This window comes from Pteropus medius, unplaced genomic scaffold, assembly GCF_902729225.1.
Source record: "Pteropus medius unplaced genomic scaffold, Ma_sr-lr_union100, whole genome shotgun sequence".
Classification (NCBI taxonomy): Eukaryota; Metazoa; Chordata; class Mammalia; order Chiroptera; family Pteropodidae; genus Pteropus; species Pteropus medius.
In genome coordinates, this window is record NW_024349800.1 from 21,231,927 (window position 1) to 21,254,714 (window position 22,788).

A 22,788-nucleotide genomic window follows, 5' to 3' on the forward strand; every position below is an offset into this window, starting at 1 on the left:
ATTTATTGCCAAGAATACCACACAAGGCTGTCTAACACAATCACTGCTCAAGATTCCATGTACTGCAAGATTAATGAGCTTTTGTAGAGAGCTTCCTAAAATTACAGAGATGTAATATTTAATATATGCAGCCAATTTCTATTCCTCACTAGTTCTCCAATTACCTGGCTTGCTCACTCTGCATTCTAAAATACATAGCAAACCCCCAAGAGTAATTTGTAATAAATTCTTGAGCTCAAATCAATAAAATATATTTTAAAATATTCTGTTTTCTCTCATTTCTTAATTTTGCATAGTTTATAGTTCTATAGTTCTATATTTATCTATCTATTAAATAACAACATTCACTTCATGGCTCTGGCCCCAAAATAACTCTCTGTGCTTTGTTTTCCCATTATTTCTAAAAGAGCTCTTTATCTTCTTTTCCTCTTCAGTTTTACTGAGTCAAAATATGAACCGTTTAAATGAATTCTTATATCTCTTCTCTTAGAAAACTTTATTTTGACAATAATACCATGGTTTACTTTATATTTTCTGATTTAATTGTTTTTCTCTCAGAAAATTACCTAAAACTTTCATATAGACTTCAATTCTGTATGTTTAAGTGGAGAAGACTCATGAGTGCAAATGGGGCAGTGATAGTTTCTCATTCAATTAATTATGTCAGCAGCTACACCTAGAATTTGGATACAATCCTACAAGAGGCTAAACATCCTCTTCCTGACTTCTTGGTTTTGATAGATTTCTCCATGCAGTTAGAAAGGCAGATAAAGAGTTATCTCTCACAATATCAGTTGATAAAAATATCCTTTTGGGATCTTGAGTTAATGCATAGCAAAGCTCTATAAGCTACTGTGGGAAGGCAGGACCTTCTTCCTGGGCTGGAATGCCTCAGCTTGATGTGGAGAAGAGAAGTCATTCATCCTCTGTTTTAAACTTGACTCGCTGAGACTTACTAGAGCAGAAGTGGAATTCTTCTTCCATATTTTCATTTTTCTTACACGGAATATCAATAGTGCTCCAACTTTATTCTCATTTCTTTATAGACATGTTTTGGAAAATTGAGGCAAAGAATAACACCTGCTGGAGAGGAAAGAGCTCTATCTGGTGTTGTTCAGGTGGGAACTATTGTCAGGATGGATAATGGCTTTGGTTCTACACAACTAAATTTACTTTAGCTAGCAATCCATTTTTTTTTTTATTTGAGGCTGTAATTTTTAAATATACTTGCTCCCATAAATGCATCTATCTCTCTTATTAATGTTTGGATGCTAGCATTTTTTTCTCTAATAAATCTATAGGTATATTTATTTCACTCTTAGAATTACTTTCGCTGTGTCCCATAGATTGAGTTATTGTGTTCTCATTTTCATTTGTCTCTAGGTATCTTTTGATTTATTCCTTGATCCCATTGTTAACCCATTCATTATTTAATAGTATGTTATTTAACTTCTGTGTATTTGTGTATTTTCCAGTTTTTTTCTTGTAGTTGATTTCTAGTTTCATAACATTGTGATCAAAGAAGATGGTTGATATGATTTAAGCCTTCTTAAATTTAATAATACTTGTTTGTGTCCTATCCTGGAGAATGTTCCATGTGCAATTGAGAAGAAGGTATGTTTTGCTGTTTTGGTTTGAAATGCTCTAAAAATATCTATTAAATTCATCTAGCCTAGTGTCTTTTAGGCCCATTGTTTCCTTGTTGATTTTCTGTCTGGAAGATCTGTCCATTGGTGTCAATGGGTGTTAAAGTCCCTTACTATGAGTGTATTATTGTTGATCTCTCCTTTTGTGTCAGTCAGTAATTGCTTTATGTATGTAGGAGCTCTTATGTTGGGTGCATATATGTTTACTAGGGTCATGCATCAAACTAAAAAATTTTTGAACAGCAAAGGAAACCATCAATAAAACGAAAAGACAACCTACTGAATGGGAGAAGATATTCACTTATGATACATCTGATAAGGGGTTAATATCCAAAATATATAAAGAACTCATACAACTCAACAACAAAAAAGCAAACAGTCCAATAAAAAATGGGAGAAGACTTGAATAGACATTTCTCCAAACAGAGAATACAGATAGCCAATAGACATATGAAAAGATGCTCAAGGTCACTAAATTATCAGAGAAATGCAAATTAAAACACAATGAAATATCACCTCACACCTGTCAGAATGGCTGTCATCAATAAATCAAAGAACAAGAAGTGTTGGAAAGGATGCGAAGAAAAGGGAACTCTCATACACTGTTCATTGCATTGCAAATTGGTACAGCCACTATGAAAAACAGTATGGAGGTTTTTCAAAAAATTAAAAATGGATCTATTTTTTGACCCAGCAATTGCATTTCTGGGTATTTATCCAAAGAAAATCAAAACGATAATTTGTAAAGATTTATGCATCCCTATGTTCATAGCTGCACTATGTACAATAGCTATGATATGGAAGCAATCTAAATGCCCATCAACAGACAATTGGATAAAGAAGTTATGGTTCATATATACAATGGAATATTACTCAGCCATTAAAAAAAATGAAGCCCTACTATTTGCAGTAACATGGATGGATCTAGTGGTTATTATGCTGAGTGAAATAAGTCAGACAGAGAAAGAAAAATACCATATAATTTCAGTTACATGCAGAATCTAAGGAATGAGAAGAACAAACTAATTGAAAACAGACTCGCAAATATAGAGGACAATCTGGTGATGGCCAGAGGTGAGGTGGGTGGAGGTGCTGGGAGAATGGACTGAAGGGTTAAAGAAGTACAAATTAGTAGTTGATGATAGTTGGTCATGGGGATGGTGAGCATGGCATAGGGAAAGCAGTCATCAGTAATGTAATGGCTATGTGTAGAGTCAGAAGGAAGATAGTGTAATTAGGGGGATTGTTTTTAAACTATATAAATGTCTAATTAATGTAATATATAATTGAAACTAATAATAAAATCTAAAAAAATTTTAAAAATAAAAAAATTTAAAAAATTTAAAATTTAAAAAAAATGAGGTGAAAACGGCTTATTGTTTTACCTACATTTACATATAAACAGAAAACATTTATGGAACACATTCAGTTAAATGCATTACAAATGGTTATTTTATATTGCTTTAATATCTGAGTGATATAGTACTTTATGTTTTAGAAGTTATGAATTTATATAAATCCTCATTAATTAAAATGTTACTTGATGAATGTATTTGTTATCTATTGCTGCATAACAAATTATCACACAATTTAGCATCTTAATACAATAAACAGTTTTTTATGTCTCACAGTTTCTGAGATCAGGAATGCAGCAGTGGCTTAGCTGAAATCTGCCTCAGGATCTCATTAGACTTCAGTCAAACTATGCAGCAGTGCAGCAGTCCATCCCAAGGCTGGTTTGGGATGGTAGAACCTCTTTGTAAGCTAACTTACAAATTCGTCACTTTGCAGGGCAACATGTTTCTATGTGGCTATACACCAGAGAGTTCAGTTCCTCTTCTTGTCAGCCTCTCTGTAAGGCTTCTTACAAGGTAGCTTCCTTCTTCCAGATGGGGGAGTGGGATGGAGAAATGGGGAGGAGGAAGAGGAAGGCAATATCGCAAGATGAAAACAAAATCTTTTATAACTTAAGTTTAAAGTAATATGCTATCATAAAACTATATACTACATATACAATAGTTTAAAACGTATACTGTTGATCACGAAGATCAATCATTATAGAATGTGGGAGGACAACACACTACAGTGTGGATACCAGGAGGTAGGGATCCTGGGGCCAGGTCGAAGACTGGCTACTATAGTTAGAGATGTAGCTAAGCCTGCTTTATTTATTTTTAATATTAGATAATTCATATTTATGACAAAATATAGCAAAATAAAACTTTGTATATGCATGATTAAATATAAATGGAGTTAGAGCCACTTGCAAAAGTTAAAATTTTTTACATGTAATAAGTGCATTGATTTAGCATGCAAATTTTAAATAATTTCAACTAGATATAAACAGTAATTTATAAGCTTTATTTGTAATTTTAAATTTGTTTTTTTTAATAGAAATTAAATTGCTTATTTAAAATCATTAATATAGTATTACATGAAGTTCAGATTATATATGTGTGTGTTCTAGATGACTCGAACTCTTTCCATTAAGGGTAAATTGCAGTTTGCAGATTGCTATGAATTCTAACATTTATACTTCCTCTTGCAAAATTAGCAAACTGCAATGAGATTACAAATACACACACACACACACACAACTTCACACACGAATGTCTGAAAAAGACCAAAGATGATGCAGGTAAAATAATAGAATTCAGTTATTTCATTATAAAAATAAAAAGGAAAACATTACTTAATGCTCGAATAAAATATAAATGTCAAATTTTGCATACATTTACATTCAATTGGCCCATGAATTTAAAAAACACATTTTTTGAAGAACACGACATAAAAAAATTATCAATTGGATAAATACTTAAAAATTGACTATGCTTCTCTCATTTTAATTCTGATAAAAATTAAGTATTGCTAACAGGAAAGATATAGAAGTGTTAATCTTTTTCTATGGTAACCTTTGCAAGATACTAGTCCCCGGTTGTTTCATTCTCATTGCATTTGCTAAACAAATATTGTCTGACCAATAGTTTTAGAGGCTAATCCTAGTCTTGCTGCTTCTCTTATGTTCTGGTCTGGGGTTAAGGAAATCTAAATGTCCCTGTAACTTCTGAAGATGTGAGTAGTGAAAGATTTTAGGAATAATCTAAATTTTGACTGGAATTTCCCAATCTATCCTATTCCCTCCCGACAGAAGACTCCCTGTTCCTGATCTCACATTGCAATATTTAATAAGACTTGAGCTTTTGGTTAGTTTTTATCCTCCCATACTCACGGTGCATGTTAGAATACACATAACACATTCAACTCAATCACATTTTATATACACATATAGATATACATTAGGTATATGAAGTTCACTGTCATATCTATCTAATACATTGCAAAATTTACCATTAAGTAATAACACTCTTTTCCCCTAATGATGTTTTTATACTAATAGCTAGATAACATTCCTGCAACAACTTTCTTTTTTTAATTAGCCTGGAATACCTTTTTCAAACCATTAACCTTCAATCTGAGTCATATTTTAGTTGCATTTCTGAATCATTTTGTTTTGCTTATTTTAAAAAAATAACCTGAAATTTTTTTTGAAAAGGTTTTTTTTTTTACTGTTATTGCTGTATTCCTGATTAGTTTGAAATAATCTTAACTATATGACTTTGAACTTCCTTTTTACTGTGCTTTTTCTTTGCCTTAGTTTTACTTCTTTCTTCCATGATATTGAGAGAGAGAAAGAGAGAGAGAGATAGAGAGAGAGAGAGAGAGCGAGCAAGCGCGCGCGCGTGCGTGCGTGCGTGCGTGTGTGTGTGTGTGTGTGTTTAGCTTCACTACTGGTTTGGAGATTTATGTTCTTTCTGTATTTTCTAAGTGATGATTCTTAAATTTTTAAACATGCAAATTTGATTCAACACACATTAACAAAATTAATATTTTATCATCTTCCCTAAAAAACAAATACTTGAAAATTTTTTAACCTTACATTGTTTTCCATGTTTAAAAAAATTCTCAACTTTGTTATTATTACATAATCAATATTCATTTATGGGTAACCAGATGTTTACCATTATTTTTTTGTTCAATGTCGCTATTCGCACTTCTGACTTCAATTTTATTTTTCTGAGGTTCATGTTCTGCAATGCTCTATAAGTAGTAAAGGCTTTCCTCTTTGTTTCTGAAAATGTTTTTAATTTTTTCCATCACACTTTTATATTTAGCTGAGTATATAATTTTCAGTTTACAATATCACCTCAGCAGTTTCATGACCAGGATCATTTTGTATAGGCTCTACTGTTAACAATGAGAAATAAGTTATCAGTCTAATTGTCATTACTATTGTGTATCTTTTGTCTCTGATTGTTTTTGATATTTTCTCTTTGCCTTTGGTGTTCTTTCAGTACAATGTCTAAGAAAAAAATGTATTTTTATTTTACTGACTAAAGACATCTTTATTTGTTTCTCTTTATACTGAATTGAAGATAATTTCTTCAAGTATATTTCTAGTTCACAAATTTGCTATTCAGCTGTTTATTCCACAAATTGAGTTTTAATTTCAATGATTATATTTTTACATCTAGATAGTCTATTTCTTTTTAAAATTCGATCTTTTTTCATAATGTCTTATTTTGACATGCCTTTCTTTAATTATCTCTTTAGAAATTTTAAAACCGCACAATGTATAGGTGTATTTAGATTACATTTATAGCTTGGGGGTACTATCACTTATATTTCTACTACCTCTTTCATTATTATTGTTATCGTTTCTCCTGTGATGTATTTCCATTGTTGTTGTTGTTGTGAGCACATCTTCAGATATTATTTCTTTCTGCTATGGAGACTCTCCAACAAAGGGACTTCATCATCTAAGCTTACGTCTCCTCATAGCATACACCCAATGACTGGCTATCGCAGGGTTACAAAGGCCTGAACCCCTTCCTCCAATATGATCAACTTTGAAGTGCTATTTCAGCCTCTGTTTCAACTGCATTATGTTTCAACTTCTCTTTCAGTCCAGTCTTGCTTCCCTCGCTACCCCATTGGTGTTATTTCTGAGAGCACTCACTTGTTTCCCTGCAAACACATCCCATGTGAAAAGGTTTCTTTCCCGGGTAATCTTACCTAAAATATTAAGACGTGGTTTGAGGAGGTACACTTTAAAATGGGATTTTAGAACTGGATAACACCTGGTCAGGTGGCAATGAGATTACCATCATTAGTAAAAATTTTGCTTAGTGTTCGAAAGGCCATAGCTTTTTCCAAGCTTCTAAGAGTCAAATTAGTGATGAGTATGAGTATAGGGAGCCTCTGCATGTTGTATCAGTCTGTTTGTAAAATCTTTTACAAATAGTGAACTGGTATGGGGTATTGGTGGAAGACATTATCCTGGCAAGACAACATCTCAGGCATTTGATAGTTTGGGTGAGAAGTAAATTTAAATTTAAATTCTGTAAAATCACATGACTCACTTAATGCCATCAATGCAACAGACAAATACATTTAGGAGTGGGGCTGATTACTTGAGAATAAGGCAAAATTTGAAAATCTCAATGGTGTCATTGGCAGTATATAAAAAGATGTTCAGCTCTGTAACTGGAAGTCAGAGAAATCAGGAACCAGACTTCATTAGACCATATACAATGCTAAATTCTAAACCTTTGAGTGTTGGCTTTGTCAAGATTAGGGACCTGGTCGAGAAGGAAGTGAATTTGAAGACTTGGGATAGGGACATAAGGATTGATATGCTGAATAATTTGAAAACTCAGATTCTCTAAACCTTTGGGCCACCAGAAATAGCCCATTATTGCTAATAAGATGAGCATTTCCTCTTGCTTAAAGATAATACAGAGGCTTCTTTCTGTCTTGTAAAATAGAAGGCACTCCTTTCCGGATTTATAGCCATCTTCGATGCTGGCCATCAGAACAATAACTAAGGTCAGGGAATAACTGAGGTCGAAGTAACAGAAGCAGGGGCATGTTGGGCCTTTTAAGTGAGGAAAGGAACTATAAACTGAAGGATCTGTAGGACCTGGCAATGTATACTGGTAGGACAAGATCTTGAGAGCTGGAATAAGGAGAATGGAATATAAATTTGGATAAGACAGAGTCCATTGATATGGAATTACTCTCTCTTACTACAGGATTTAACATGGTTCAAGCCCCTAGGAAATAGTGCTAATACATCATTAATCTGACTCTTAGAAGCTTAGAAATAGCTATGGTCTTTCCAACACAAAGCAAAAATATAAGAATTACCATGGAAAAGGGTGGAGCAAGGAATAAAATGGTTCAGAGAAGTGACAAGCTACTATGCTATGAATGTCAGGAGAGGCACTATAAAACTATGTTCTCTAAGAGGGACTGGAGGGCACTTTATGAAAGTGATCAAGAATATCCTGTTGAGGGGGGCAACGGCAATTTCGAGAAGCTCAATAGTGAAAGACTTCTGTGTTACACAGTTTCAAAGAGATAATACGGCTTAGAGATACTGACTCTCTGATAATAAGAGAGTGTAGTAAGATCACAACACATCAGAGCCAGGTGGTTATGCATAATCCATAAGAACAGCAGTGTCAGAGTGGCAGCCAGTGGAGACAGACATATGGTGAGATATGAAGATGGTTACTAAAATTGAAATGTCATAAAGACAGCCAATGATGCTATTGCTCAATCTATATACTCAAAATAATAACTTGTGGATAATATGGAGGTGGAGGGTGGCTGGTATAATAAAAAAGAATTATCCTTTCTCAGATTCTGAGCTTGAGCCAGTTTCAGACCTGATATAGCACTGACTAATGAAAACACCAAGTTTTCAAGAGGAAGGAAACAGTTGTATCACGACAAATGCACAGAGTTATGATTCATCCATCATCCCACACACAGACCTATGGTCAGTCACTGGGATAAGAAAATGCCAGAGAATAACGATATTTCGAGAACAGTTGAGAAATAGAAACTAAGTTGACATTGATAGCTGTGGACTCAAAATGTCATTATGACATCTCCTCTGAAGTAGAAGCATATTAGAACAAGTGATAAATTAAATCCGGACTTGTCATAAGTGTCTATGTGGCTGCTGAGTCTATGGACCCATTCGATGGTTATTCCATCGAATTGGAATGCACATGCAGTCATGGATGAAACCCCGACGTGTCCCTTGGTCTGTGGGCAACAGCTATCATATGGGAGAGGTCAAGCTATAGCATCTACATCCACCCATCTAAGAGAGTAAATACATTTTTCAAAAAAATTTCACCTTTAGGAAGAAATTAATGATACCTTTAAATCTCTAAAAAATGCAGAGATAGCAAACCTCATTACCTCCTAATTTAATTTATCATTTGCAAAAGGATCTACCTAGCATTCTTAAAAATCAGATGGGTTTTGAGGGATTATAGTGTATTACTGCAAACTACACAAAAGGAGATAGTAGTCTCAGCTACAACTGCTGTGCTAGATACATCTTCATTAGAGTAGTTAACAAGGCCTCAGGAACATATATGTAGTAATTGCCAAGTGAAGGTATTCTTTTCCATATCTCATGAAGAAGAGCCAAAGTAGTTTCTATGCACAGATTAGTGCCAAGGCTATGTTAAGTTCTCCTCCCCTGTCAGTCATAATATAGTTTCAAAAGACCTGAATCTCCTACACATTCTACAGAAATTCTCATTGATTTATAGTTTTGATAATATAAAGGAGCAAGAAGGGATGAGTAAATTAGTAGGTTTGTAATGCACAAGCACTTTAGAGATTCAAGGGCCTGTCACACTGGTGAATTTTTAAGGGCCAGTGGTCTGGGGCATCCCAAGTTTTCTCCTCAAAAATAAACAACAATGTATGTTTTAAATCTCTCAAAATGTGTTCCGCATGCATTTAATTTTTTTTTTAACACATTCCATAGGGAGTAGTAAACAAAAGTAAAATTTTCACTCTTTCTTAAAATTGGATTCCCAAGAAACAGACCCTGACATCAGGTTACTTGTGGAGAGAGTACACTGGGAAGTGCTTTGAAGAACCTGTAATGGAATGAGGAAAGACAGGAATATAACTTGAATCTTGATGTTTATAACAACAAATGTTTCCACTGATCAGGAGACCTGAGTTCTGGTAGGCCTTCAGAATTGTGCTAAATAGTGGACTGGAACTTTGTGGCTCATCTCAACTTGAGCAATCATAGAATGAGAGAAGCTTCAGTAATAAAATTTAACTTTAATACTAATGTATCAGAATGGAATTACCTTACAAATTACCTTAAACACAGAGTAGATCCCCTGCCATGAGATTTGATCATAACGTATTATCATGATCTATCTCTGAAGCTAATTTAATATGAAAACATTAAATATTGAATTCCTATTATTAACACTCCTAATTTAATTATATGTTCACCAAGAAATCTTCAAATACGAAGTTTGACGTTTTCTATTCAGAATCTACAGGAAGAGACTATGCATTGGGTTTCCTTCTCTATTTAATTTCTCACTGTAAACTAACTGTATTGTTATTCTAGTTAATTACATCAAGCTTAGTTTATCGGTGACTGTTTCAGACATGGAGCTCCTTGATATTTACAGTTAACTGCTTAGCTGGACTGAGGATAAAGGATTAAGTTAGGCTTAGAGAGGGAAGACCTTTCTGGGCAGCCAGCCACTCGCCTTCAGGTGTGCTTGCATCACTGCATGCTCCATGCATCTTTTCCTGAATATTCTCCAAGTAAGAGATTATACGATTTATTTAATTATTACTGATAAAAACTGACACAGCATCATCTCTCTTACAGAGTGACACTGACCAGAGGCTCTGGACTCAGATGGCTTACTTCTCACCACCATGTTCATAACTCGGGATTTGGGACACTTCTGTGTGGTTTTAAAAATTATTATTCCAATCCTTATATATCTACCCCATAGTGTTTTGGGAAGACTAAATTGACTTATTAGAGGTGAGACACTTAGAATAAAAAAACAATACTGCAGAGATTCAATGCACTTCCATCATGGAAAGGTACACAGTAAGTTGTTATCATCATCATCATCACTATCATTCTTTCGTTGTTGTTATTACTATTATTATTATTATTAGCAAATCACTGTAAAATACAAAGATTTACATATAAATAAAATTTTTCTTAGGAACAACTAACTACCAGTTATTCAAGGACAAAGAAAGAAAAAGAAAGTACAGACTATTATAAAAAGTAGATAATAGTGCCTCCCTCACAGAGTTCTTATGAAGATTAAAACGATATGTAACATTCTTGACAAATGCTGGATACCCCAAAGCAGTTATTGTTATAACAAATTTATCTGGCTTTATTATGTCACACACACACAAAAGAAGTATTTTTTTTTTAATTTAAGTTTTAGAATCACAGCTATAAATTGCTATGGTATCGAGTACTCCTTTCTCATAACATGTCCACGTATGTAGAAGCTGCCCTACCTCAACAGTCTCAGAAAAGGAAAATAAAATATTAGCCAGCAGAGACTTTTTTCTGCTGTGCGGCCCACACTCTCCCTGTGATAACTGGGGCTCTCACACACTCTTTTGCCTTCTCTGTGATCTGCAGTGATGACAAAGAGCAGCAGCAATTCCAACAGCGCACTTTCTGGCTTAGCACTCAAGGACTGCGGAAAGGAAATGAAGTCTTGATTTCCTGCTGTGGACCAGGGCTTCCCAATCTTGACACTACGGATGTCTTGACAGGACAGATCTTTGTTGTAGGAGCTGTGACTGTAGGATGTTCAGCAGCATCTCTGACCTCCACACACTAGATGCCAGTAGCACCCTCTTCCCCATCAAGGATGGAAAGCCAAGTGTTTTCAGATATTGCCAACTGTCCTCTGGGGGACAAAATTCTCAACCCCTGGTTGAGAACCAGTATTCTAGACACATGTACCTGCAAACTTTTAAACTGCTGCTTCTCTCATTACCAAAATGAGCTTCATTTTTCTTTACCTGGCATTCTGATACACTACGATCATTATAGGGCATTTGAGGCATTTGAAAAATGACAAGTTCTAGTGGTTTGGATCCACTAGAAACTGTTTCTGAAGAGAATGGCATTTATTTGGAGGTGGCAAGATTTTGTGAGATGGAGAGTAAGCATAATGGGGGATGGGTGTGGGGGCTAATTTTAGCCTGAAGGTACAGGACAAGCAAAGACTTGGATCTGTGAAAATTTCTACCTTGTTTGGTATATTCCAAGTAAATGTATGTGATCAATGCTTAGGAAGTGTGAGGCCTGAAGAGGAAGATAAATTTATTACTAAGCTTCAGAGTAAGACAGAGTAAGGCAAACACTCTTTATTCCACTAAATATGTTCTATAGGCCCAAGCAATAAAGTTACCAAAAGTAGGTCAGCAAGCCCTCTCTAAGGCAAAGGTTGGTTCTGGTGTATAAATCAGGGTTAATCCAGAGTGGTGCATAAGGTATGCTCGATACATAGTATACCTTTTTTAAAAAATTAAACATCAAATACCCAAGACTTACTCTAAAGGTTTATATTCTAATAATTGCAACCATTTACTGAGTACAAATTATATGCCAGGACAGTGCTACTTTGTTGTACCATGGGGCTTGTGCTAAACTCCCTTACTTGCATTTACAAATAAAAACTGTGAGGCTCAGAGACTTTGGATTTCAGATCTTTCTGAAAAACATTTTTTCCCCAGAACTCAGTGAAATATAATTCATACACCCAAATGTTTAATGTTGGAAGATGAGCTTCCAGTGGCATTTGGTAAGAACATTTCTTACATAATATATTGATTCAATTCCAATAACTTTGTATTCATATTACAACTCTAAGGACTCAACATTTTGTTATACAAATTTAAATGCCACATTCTACTTCCGCAGGCCCTTAATGACATTGAACAATCAAGATTTCTAATTTCTCTCTTTCCTTTTGTCCTCTGTTGCTTGTGTGTTCTCTCTTGCTTTCTCACTTTCTCGCTGTTTGTCTGTCTCTTTCTCTCTCCATCCCCACTCCTCCTTTCTCCTCCCTCCCTTCTTTTTAATTTTATTAGTGAATTACATATTTGGATGAATTCTGAATCTGTGTTTTATAATCTAATATAAAAGTTAAAAAATAAAATCTTATTTGCCAGGTATATTTGAAGATTATAAATTGATTTGAAGATGTATACATATATTCATGAGTAAAATTAATATTCAGACACCAACCAATATAGTCAAAGCTTTTTGAAAAATGAAAAATATACTTTAAAATACCAAGGGAATTCAATACCAAACTTAGAAGATAGGTAATTAGTATTAAGATAGAACTGAATTTTCAAATATAAGAATTATAAAAACAGAGGGGAAATGATCAGATTCAATTCATGAAAATGCCCTCACTATCTACCACATCTTAGAGTTATATGGCATTACATAAACCTATAGTTGCATAAACTTTCCATTCAGACACAGAGAATTACTTGTGTGTGATCTGCAATTTTCTTTCCTCCACACTGTTTCTTACTTTGTATCCTCTTAACTATTACACTAACCTACCTCTCCAGGTCTTTTAACCCCCTCTCCTGCCTTTAAAGACTATTTATAATGTAATTTTATATACAAAGGCTTTCTATCCCCATAGTTGTTAATTCCCTTCCTTCTTTAGACATTCTAGCTGACTTAAAATTATATATCAATATCAAGCATAACCTTGTCAATTCTTTAGAGGCAGGAACGGTATCTCATACATCTTTTAAATACTGATAACTACTGGAACAATGTCTTGCACTACTTCCTAATATCTATAATATAATGCTGTAATATCTATAATACAGATGTGTTTAAGGAATGTTTAGTGACAAAGATTTGAATTTATCCATACAGCAAAATGTTTTTTCCCTATCTCTGTACCTCTCTTTTCTGAGATTTGGTAAATTAATTGTGAAATATAAAGAGAGATACTCTTTTGGGGGAATATCATATGGAAGATGCCATGAAGAATTGAGGATTTCGTAGCATAGAAGTTTCATCGCCTTGTAGGTATCATACCCTGGACACATCATCTTAGAGAGTCAATTTTTACTCACCATTCTCCCTCTTTCTGAGCTACTAGTTCATTCAAAATGTATTGAGTACTCTGATATTATCTTTTGTCTTTGTAATAACCTCCATTCACATTGTTTGGTTCACAGAATATGTTTGTGGGAAGTTCTGTTCCTTGATACCAGAAAGATTTGCCTACAACAGGAAGGGAGATGAAAACAAAAGTCCAAAAGAAAAAAGAAAACACATGATATTAAATAATGAGGGAAAATGGCTTCACTATGAGGAATGTTAGATTATGCCCATTCACAGACACGTTTTAAGCTATTCTTACTCTGTTTTGTAGTCTTCGTTCCTTATTTTCTTTATATTTAATTTTACTTCAACCAAACAATGCAAACAATTATAATAACTTGCTTCAGAGTTATTGCAGTTGGAAAAAGAATGAATGTTTCAAACTTACCATGTCAAGCCAGCTTCAGATTCAGTAAATTGAATTTATTCTTTGCCCAAACTGAAAGCAGTGCACTATCTCACTCCTGCTACTCATCACTGGTTCAGAAATAAATCATCCATAATTTTTGGTATATTTTTTTTTCTGTTAGAAAACATAATGCTCTAGGCAAAACACCTCTGTTTGTACTTTGTCAAGCTAGAAGTTATTGAACTCTATAATGAAAACAAGTAGCCTGAGTTAAACGATACCATCCATTAATAATTACTTTAAAAAGCAATTGAACTTTTATAAGATGTATATTAATCACAGAAAGAATTTTATGTATAAGACAATTTACAAATACATTCAACCATATTTCCACAAATTAAGTCTTCACCATGTAAAATATTTCACTCCTTAAACAGCAATGAAAATGTTACATATCACAAATAAAACAATTTTTTAACTTAGTAAATTGATATTGTTCTATAACCATTCTGAAAGATGTCAAAATCATGTGTGGATGGATGAATTGGTAGGAAGGTAGACAGCTAAGTAGGTAGGTAGGTAGGTAGGTAGGTAGATAGATAGAACAAATATGGCTGCCCCAGCATTTAATAATTTTGCATTCCTGTTAAGATTTAAAGATAATAATTAATTATTTTGTTTGTTTAAAAAGAATTATTTTAAGATAATGTAGATTTGAACAGTATTAACTGAATATTTCATGGAAAACATGAGATTTGAATGGCCCTTTAAGTCTATGCTGAGCCAGGAGAATCAGCTTAAGAAAGAAATGAATGAGAATGAGCACCAAAGATCATTGCTGAAGTAAATTCTGAGAAATGAAACCAGAAAAAAATTATGGGACAGAATTTTGGACGATGTAAAATCTAAGTATAATTGTGCTTTTTAGTTACATTTTGGATGTCTTTCTTTGAGTTCAGAATTTTGATTTAAAAACATAATTTAGAATTTAATACTGAGATTTCTTTACAGGAAGATCTATGTGCAAAATAATGAAAAGGGGTGGTTGGAATACACAGTGATGGACAGATTTAGTCTTCTGTTTGTGTTCTAGCCATAGAAAACTAGTGAAATTAAATGGGACACTTTTGGTGCTTACCTACCCCCTTTCCATGTCTCTACTTCTTAATATCTATAATATAATGCTGTTTTAATTGCTCAGGAGACCTTACTATGGAAAAGTTTTCACTATTGTTTATTCGACAGGGCTGGGATATATATGCTTTGCATATTTCTGATGACAGTTCTTATATCAAACTTAATTGTTGCTTGAAACAATGTAAGTAGAATGTAAATTGAAACAACTCTGAAAAAAATAACTTGCAAATGTGTATCAAAGGTTTTAAAATTTTGTACTCTCTAAACCAAAATTTATTTTTAGTCTGTCTACTGAGAAAATAATCTCGTTCAGAAATAAAATACAAAGCTATTGACTGAAATATTATTTCCTACAGAAAAATATAATGAAAAGGATCTAAAAGATTAATAATAGAATACTGGAAATATTAATTATATTTATCTATCCAACCATTGAGATACTTAACAGGATGTCCTTAAAGGCATGGAGGGCAGAAAAAGGTAAGACATAGAGTCAAATGAAAAAAAAAAAATTATATATATATATATATCTATATATATATCTATCTATATATATATATAATATATGAATAGATATATATAGATATATATATATATATATATATATATATAGATATATATCTCACATACACACGCCTGAACAACAACAATAACTCCTGTGGCCAGATTTCATTTTGATCATAACATACTCTGTGACGCATTCTCATTATTCTAAATCTGTTCTCTTCCTCCACAAATGAATCCTACCAGCTAATTGAACAGAGGGCTCTATTTTCTACATTCTCTCAATTTGCTGGTCTATAAATAAAATGCTCAGTCTTTCAGATTTCACCCTCTCTCCTGGTCCTCTTTGAGATGGTGTCTGGATGTGGGAGTAGAAGAGAAGGTTGTATGTGTTTCATGATATGTGCGAATAAAGGAGACAGAGTGTTTGGATTCTTCAGTGCCCTCCATTGTTAAGCTGTGGTTCATTTCCGATGTTCCTGGAGCTAAGCAATGACCATTAGGCACACTATTTATTTATCCCTGTGTGTTCAGTATGAATTTGTCTAACTAAGTTCATGTGGGAGTAAGCTTTCTTTCTAGAATTTCACATTGGGAGTACAGCCGTGACATTTGCCTTCAAAATCCTCCTCTTCGAAAATCCAGACTGAAAGGGGCAAGAATTACTACATTTCTGTTTCTGTTGATTGTGTCTTTCTTTAGGCAAAATTCTATAGACTCTTAAAGCCTGCTTTTTGATGTCATAAAAGAGGAAATAAAGGCATTGAAAACTATTTTTTCTTGCCAAAACTTTGCCTTTATTAACTTGATGTGATGTCGCATTTAGATGACAAAACCCTAACATTAACACTCTTTTTTATTTTTACATCCATAAATAATCAATCCTATTTCTCCTTTGGGCAGGAGGAGGCCATATTTTGATTAGATAGTGTCCTTTCTCTTTGAAAAAACAAAAAGAAAAAATCTTTTGTTAATGTTAAAGTTGTTACACCAATAACTGACAAAAGATCATAAATCAGATGTGATCTAAGCATTTTCTTTGAGTTATATAATTTAATCCTCAAAGAGTCCACTGATATAGGTGCTATAAAAATCTTCATTTTTATTAGTCTTCAGGGATTAAATAAATTTCCAACATAAATGACAGAGTTGTTAAGTGGCAATACTTAGTCCCAGAAGGCCCTTGAGTTTGAAATCATAATAATCAATCACACTCCTTCCCCAAACATAATAGAAAATAAAATATAATATAGTATTTCAACAAATTTTTAAGTTCACAACACCATATTGTTAATTACAAGCACATGTATGTTCTACAGCTGATCTGTAGAACTTATTCATCTTATATAACCGTAACTTTATAACCACACTAAACAACTCGCCTTTTCTCCTCTCCAACCCCCTGATAATCACCATTCTGTTTTCTGCTTCTATAAACTTGACTGTTTTAGATAACTTATATAAATAGAGTCACGTAATATCTGTTCTTCTGAGATGGACTCATTTAACACAATGTCCTCCAGGTCCATCCATGTTGTCACAAATATTAAGATTTTCTTTTTTTAAGACTGAATAATGTTCCATTTTTTTTTTTGTATATACCACATTTTCTTTTTCTATATATCTGTAGATGGACATTTGGGTTGTTTCCATATCCTGGCTACTGTGAATAATGCTGCAATAAACATGAGAGTGCGGATATCTCTTCAAGATTCTGATTCAACTCTTTTGGATATACATTCAGGAGTGAGATTACCAGATCATATGGTAGTTCTATTTTTAATTTTTTTTAGTAACCTTCATAATAGTTACATATAGTTGCTAGATCATTTTATATCCCTGCCAACAATTTACAAAGGTCTCAATTTATTTATGTCCTTGCCATCACTTACTATCTTTCATTTTTTTGATAGCCATTCTACCAGGTATGAGGTGACATCTCACCATCGTTTTTATTTGCATTTCTCTGATGATTAGTAATATCGTACACCTTTTCATATACCTATTGGCCATATTTATGTCTTTGGAGAAGTGTCCATTCAAATGCAAACTTTTCAAATTATATACATTAAATATGTACAATTTTTAAAATTGTAAAAGTTTTAAAAACATGCAAACAGTATTATATACACACACATGTATACATGTATATATACACAGATATGTATATATGTATGTATGTGTGTGTATATATATGTTATGTGTGTGTGTGTGTGTGTGTGTGTGTGTGTGTATAGACCCAAATATTTAGCTCTAAAGAATAGAGGTTGTGGTAGTTTGTATTTTCTCTTTTAATCTTCTCTAAGTTCCTTAATATTCAACAAGAAAAAAATACTTATTAAAAAGACTTCTCAATTTGAAACAATAAATTTTGTATATTAAATTGCAATAGATATTGCTAGACATAAATCATTGTTCATATTTATAATTATTTTAGAGATTTACCAATAAGTAAAGAATATGCAATTCAAAATTATAATTATTGCTAAGATTTTTAATGAATTTTGCCAAATCAGTTTGGAAGAAGTCTATTTAACTTTCTTAGTGGATTATGAGCTTGCTGATTTCACCTCAGTATCACAGAACTTAATATTTTCTTTTTATACTTTACCTAAGAAAATTATTAAAAATGGTATATTGTTATTGATATAAATATATTTCTTTGAAGGTGAATATTAGTGAATTTAATGTTAAGTTGAAATTAAGAATATTAATTTTTCTGATATTTTACAGTGAACTGTTTTTTTCTTATAGATTTTTAATTCAAATATTAAAATTATGTGTTTTTATAATCAGAATTTTTTTAAAATACATTCTATTCCTGTAGGATTTTACAAAGATATTCTCTTATCCTCTTCCTTAATAACATTTACTAACAAATTTTAGCTGTTATCATTTACTTATAATATCTTTGAAATTATGTTCATGCAGACTTTCATTGTGTAAACCAAAAGAAATAGGATATGCAAGAATATAAGAAATGATGGTAGCCCAAGAAGGAGGTATTTCAGATAAGTGATGTGTTTTAGTTATTTTAAATATTACCAGTAGAGAAGCATACTAATTATATTCTTTTGCATCAAAATTCTCTTTTCTATCTATTAATTCTTTTATTCCACTAAATTGGTGATAGTAGCACTATAATAATATTTTAATTCAATTAAAATTTTCAGTTGTACTTTATGTAAATTTTAGTTCAAATGAAAGCCTTAATTAATGCTAATTATAAATCTAAATGAAACTTAAAATTTTATAAATTGCATAATATCAAAACATTTTAATTTAAACACAAGATTTATTTTACTCAAACGCCCCATTTTATTACTGAATTCTTATCACTTCTCATAACTCATCATATCTTCCAAATATATTATTAAATTGAACTTCAAAAAATAATAATGTTGGTAATGAATGGTACGTATTGAGTATGTACTAAATGTAAGAAAATATTTTAAGTATTTTTGTATTAACTAATTTAATTTATATGACAAACTTTATGTGGCATATATAATTGTCATTCTCATTTTTCAGAGGCAGAAATCAAGGCACACATGCTAAAAAACTGTTTTGAGGTTCAAGGATCTTTTTGGTTTTTAACCTTTATAGTGATATAAATTCTCATGTTTTAACAATATTTTCTTTTCCATCCTATTGGATTTTCTCCTACATTTTAGGTATTTTAGGCAGAGGGACTAGTAAATCTGACAGACAGGAGTCAATGTTATGAACAAGAAAGCTTTCCACATCCTTTTAATTTGATGTCGCACATCTTTTTCACTTTTTCATTCTCTTTTCTTCTGTCCTAGATCTCCAGAAATTTGTCTTTCTCTTATTCTATTTGACTGATAGGCAGAACCAATATGTGAAAATCTGTTCAGGTAAGCAGACATGCAAACTAGTAACAAGAAAGTGTCATGACTAGATTTACATCAGAAATGACAGAAAACACTGAAAAGAACACTTTGGAAGTAATCATTTATGTCTGATAGTGGTAAAAAAATGATGAGAAGGGAACAATTTAGTAATCAAAATCCTGATTTTTCCTGACTGGACAGACTAAAACAATGCAATAAGAATCTCATCTTAGCCTTTCTTTTTATATGGATTTATAAAGTAAGTTGCTTCATTTGTATACAAATGTCTAGCTCAATGAGGGACAGAAAGAAGGTGTAATATTTAAATATTAAGTCAAACATAATGTCACTTCTGATTTGAAATCAGAATACAATTTTACAAATAAAAATTATGCATGTCTTGACATAGAAGTTCAAAATCTCATTATTCAAATCGGTCTAGTCTAAGGCCATGCCACCCTGAATAAGCCCGATCTCATCTGATCTCGGAAGCTAAGAAGGGTCTGGTCTGGTTAGTACTTGGATTGGAGGCCACCTAGGAAGACCAGGTGCTGTAGGTGTAAAAAATAAGGGATTGTAAGCTGACAATGTCCTTGCAATCTGTACAGTCAATCAAGGGTTGTCTCGCCTAAAAAAAGATAAAATAAAAAAAAAAAAAACGAATTGGCCTAAAGTTCCATTTTGATCTTAGACAGCTTTGACATGAGATTGATGATATGTTTTGTCTCAGTACTTTAGGGTATCTTTCAATTATCATGCTCAAAGAGCTACTGTCTATTGTTCTCATTCATCATTTATAAAGTGGGGTTCTAATAATAATAATAATGATAAACGTATATGTTCTTATGGAAATTAATAGTTATAAGGGAGAGCAACATATGACACATTGTAAATACAGGATTAATGTTAGATAGTACCTTCATTATTATGGCTATTTGATTACATGCAAGACAATACAGTATGGCCATATGAGAGGTCATCTGTGTACTTGGACCTATGAACTCTCAGGAGGCAAGGATAATAGGGAAAAAAGGGATACAAAGCAATGAGGATAACTTTTGTTCCAATAGCAGTCGTTGTTAACATATTAAACTTAACTCTGAAGAATTGGAGGCTGGGAAAATGTTCTCGACATTTTTAGCTACCTCTATCATTTGTTGCCCAATCTCAAATTAGGAAACAAAATATCTTTTAAAAGACATGTGGTTCTATTTATCCTTCAATCAGGATGATATTTAAATTAACCCGAGGTATAAAAACATACATTGTTGAAAAACAAAACAAACCACAACAATCAAAAGCAAAACAAAACAGAAATCCAAAAAAGAAAGCTAACATGTTCAAAAATTTTTTCTTGTTCACAACCTACGGCCCATATGCTTCAGTCTTCTATTGTGTCTTGATCTAAGAAGATATGCAGAACAGATGGTATGTTGGTGGCAGTCTCAGTTAAGCTAATCTTCTGTTAAGAAAGATTGCTGCTGCCTATATTTCTGATTTATTCTACCCAACTTTAATGTGCATCTTAAATGGCAAGTGTGACAGTAGAAGCAATTAAATATTTGTAACACTCTAAATCTTGATGACCATTTAAGGACATAGTTGCTATATTAAAAAAAAAGAAAAAAAAGTAGAGCTATTTTCAATAATAATTTTAAAATCCAGTCTACCTAAAGTTTTTCTTGAAGATAAATCCTTAAAATTTCTCAGTGCTGGGTACGGGTCTTATTTCTCATGCCCTAGGTGCCCATGGCCAAGACATGTTCCTCATGTCAATATAATATATATATATATATATATAGTCCCGAATTGCATTGCAATATCAACCTTTCTGTATTGCAGTTTTCGTAAATACAGTCTACGATGGAGTAACATTCCTCAAACTCACCCAAAATTTTATGAGAAATATTGCCCTTGATAGGATGCTATTATTATTAACACCAGTTAGAAGAACACTCAACTAATTATTGAGTGAGAAGGACTTGGATAATAGATTTTCTTTTTCCTATGTGATATTGTGAATTGAGCAGCATTGAAAATACATAATAAATTTTATGATCATTTAGAAATAGGTTCAAATCTTAGATCATCCATTTATTAGCCTATATAGTAAAAAATCTTTTATGATTTTTATTTTTTCATATTTCATATATTATACTACTAACTGTATCATGGGATTATTTTTTTAAGTAAATGGAGCTATTACATAAAATTTCTTTCACATGTCATCAATACAATTAAAACATATTAGCTCCTCCATTTTCTATTTTTCTTTTAAGTACTTCATGCCACATACCTTCTTAAGATTTACATTCGCTTAATTTTCTATATTCCAAATATACTAAAACATATCAAGACAAAAAGTAAGAATTTGTTTTATCTGTAGAATATTCTCTATGAAACTTGCCAGTAATACATTATAGCTATTTGGAATTTTATCCAGGAAGTTAAATATATGGCGACAGAAGGAGACTAGACTTCAGGTGCTGAGCACACAATAGAGTATACTGATGTCATATTAGAAAGTTGTACATATGAAATACATGTAATGTTATTAACCAATGTTACCCCAATAAATTTATTTTAAAAATAAAAGTTTAATTGTGTGATTTTTATTAAATTTATTGGGATGACATTGGTTAATAAAATTATATAGGTTTCAAGTGTACAATTCAATAATGTGTCATATGTATATTGCATTGTGTGTTCACCATCCAGAGTCAAATTTCCTTCCGTCACCATATATTTAACAACTTTTATCCTTATCTACCTTCCCCCTACCCCCTTTCCCTCTGGTAACCAGTAAACTGTTGTATGTGTCTGAATTTTTGTTTGCCTTGTTCGTTTGCTGCTTTCAGTTTTATATACTACATATAAGTGAAATCATATGGTTCTCAATATTTTCTGACTTATTTCGCTCAGCATGATAACCTCAAGACCATCCATGTTGTTGCAAATGGCAATATTTCATCTTTTCCTGTAGCTAAGTAACATTGCATGATTAATTGTATAATTTTACTTAATTTTATCTAAAATTATTAGAATGTGTAATTAAAAATCCAAATAATTTTGTAAATATATATTATTAATTTTTCAATGCATTATCTTTTTTTAACAGTTTAAGACAAAGGTCCCCAAGCTTTGTCTATAAAGAGTCAGGCAGTAAATATTTTAATCTGTATGGATCATATGTAACTCTGTCACTGCTGACCTCTGCCACTGTAGCATGAAAACAGCTATAGACAATTCATAAACGAATGATGT

At 32.5% G+C, this 22,788-nt stretch overlaps 1 pseudogene; it reads left to right on the forward strand.

Annotated features, from left to right (window-relative positions):
* The first annotated feature begins 19,965 nt into the window (after nucleotides 1-19,965).
* Nucleotides 19,966-20,084, forward strand: LOC120622604 (uncharacterized; annotated as a pseudogene).
* The last annotated feature ends 2,704 nt before the right edge of the window (nucleotides 20,085-22,788 follow it).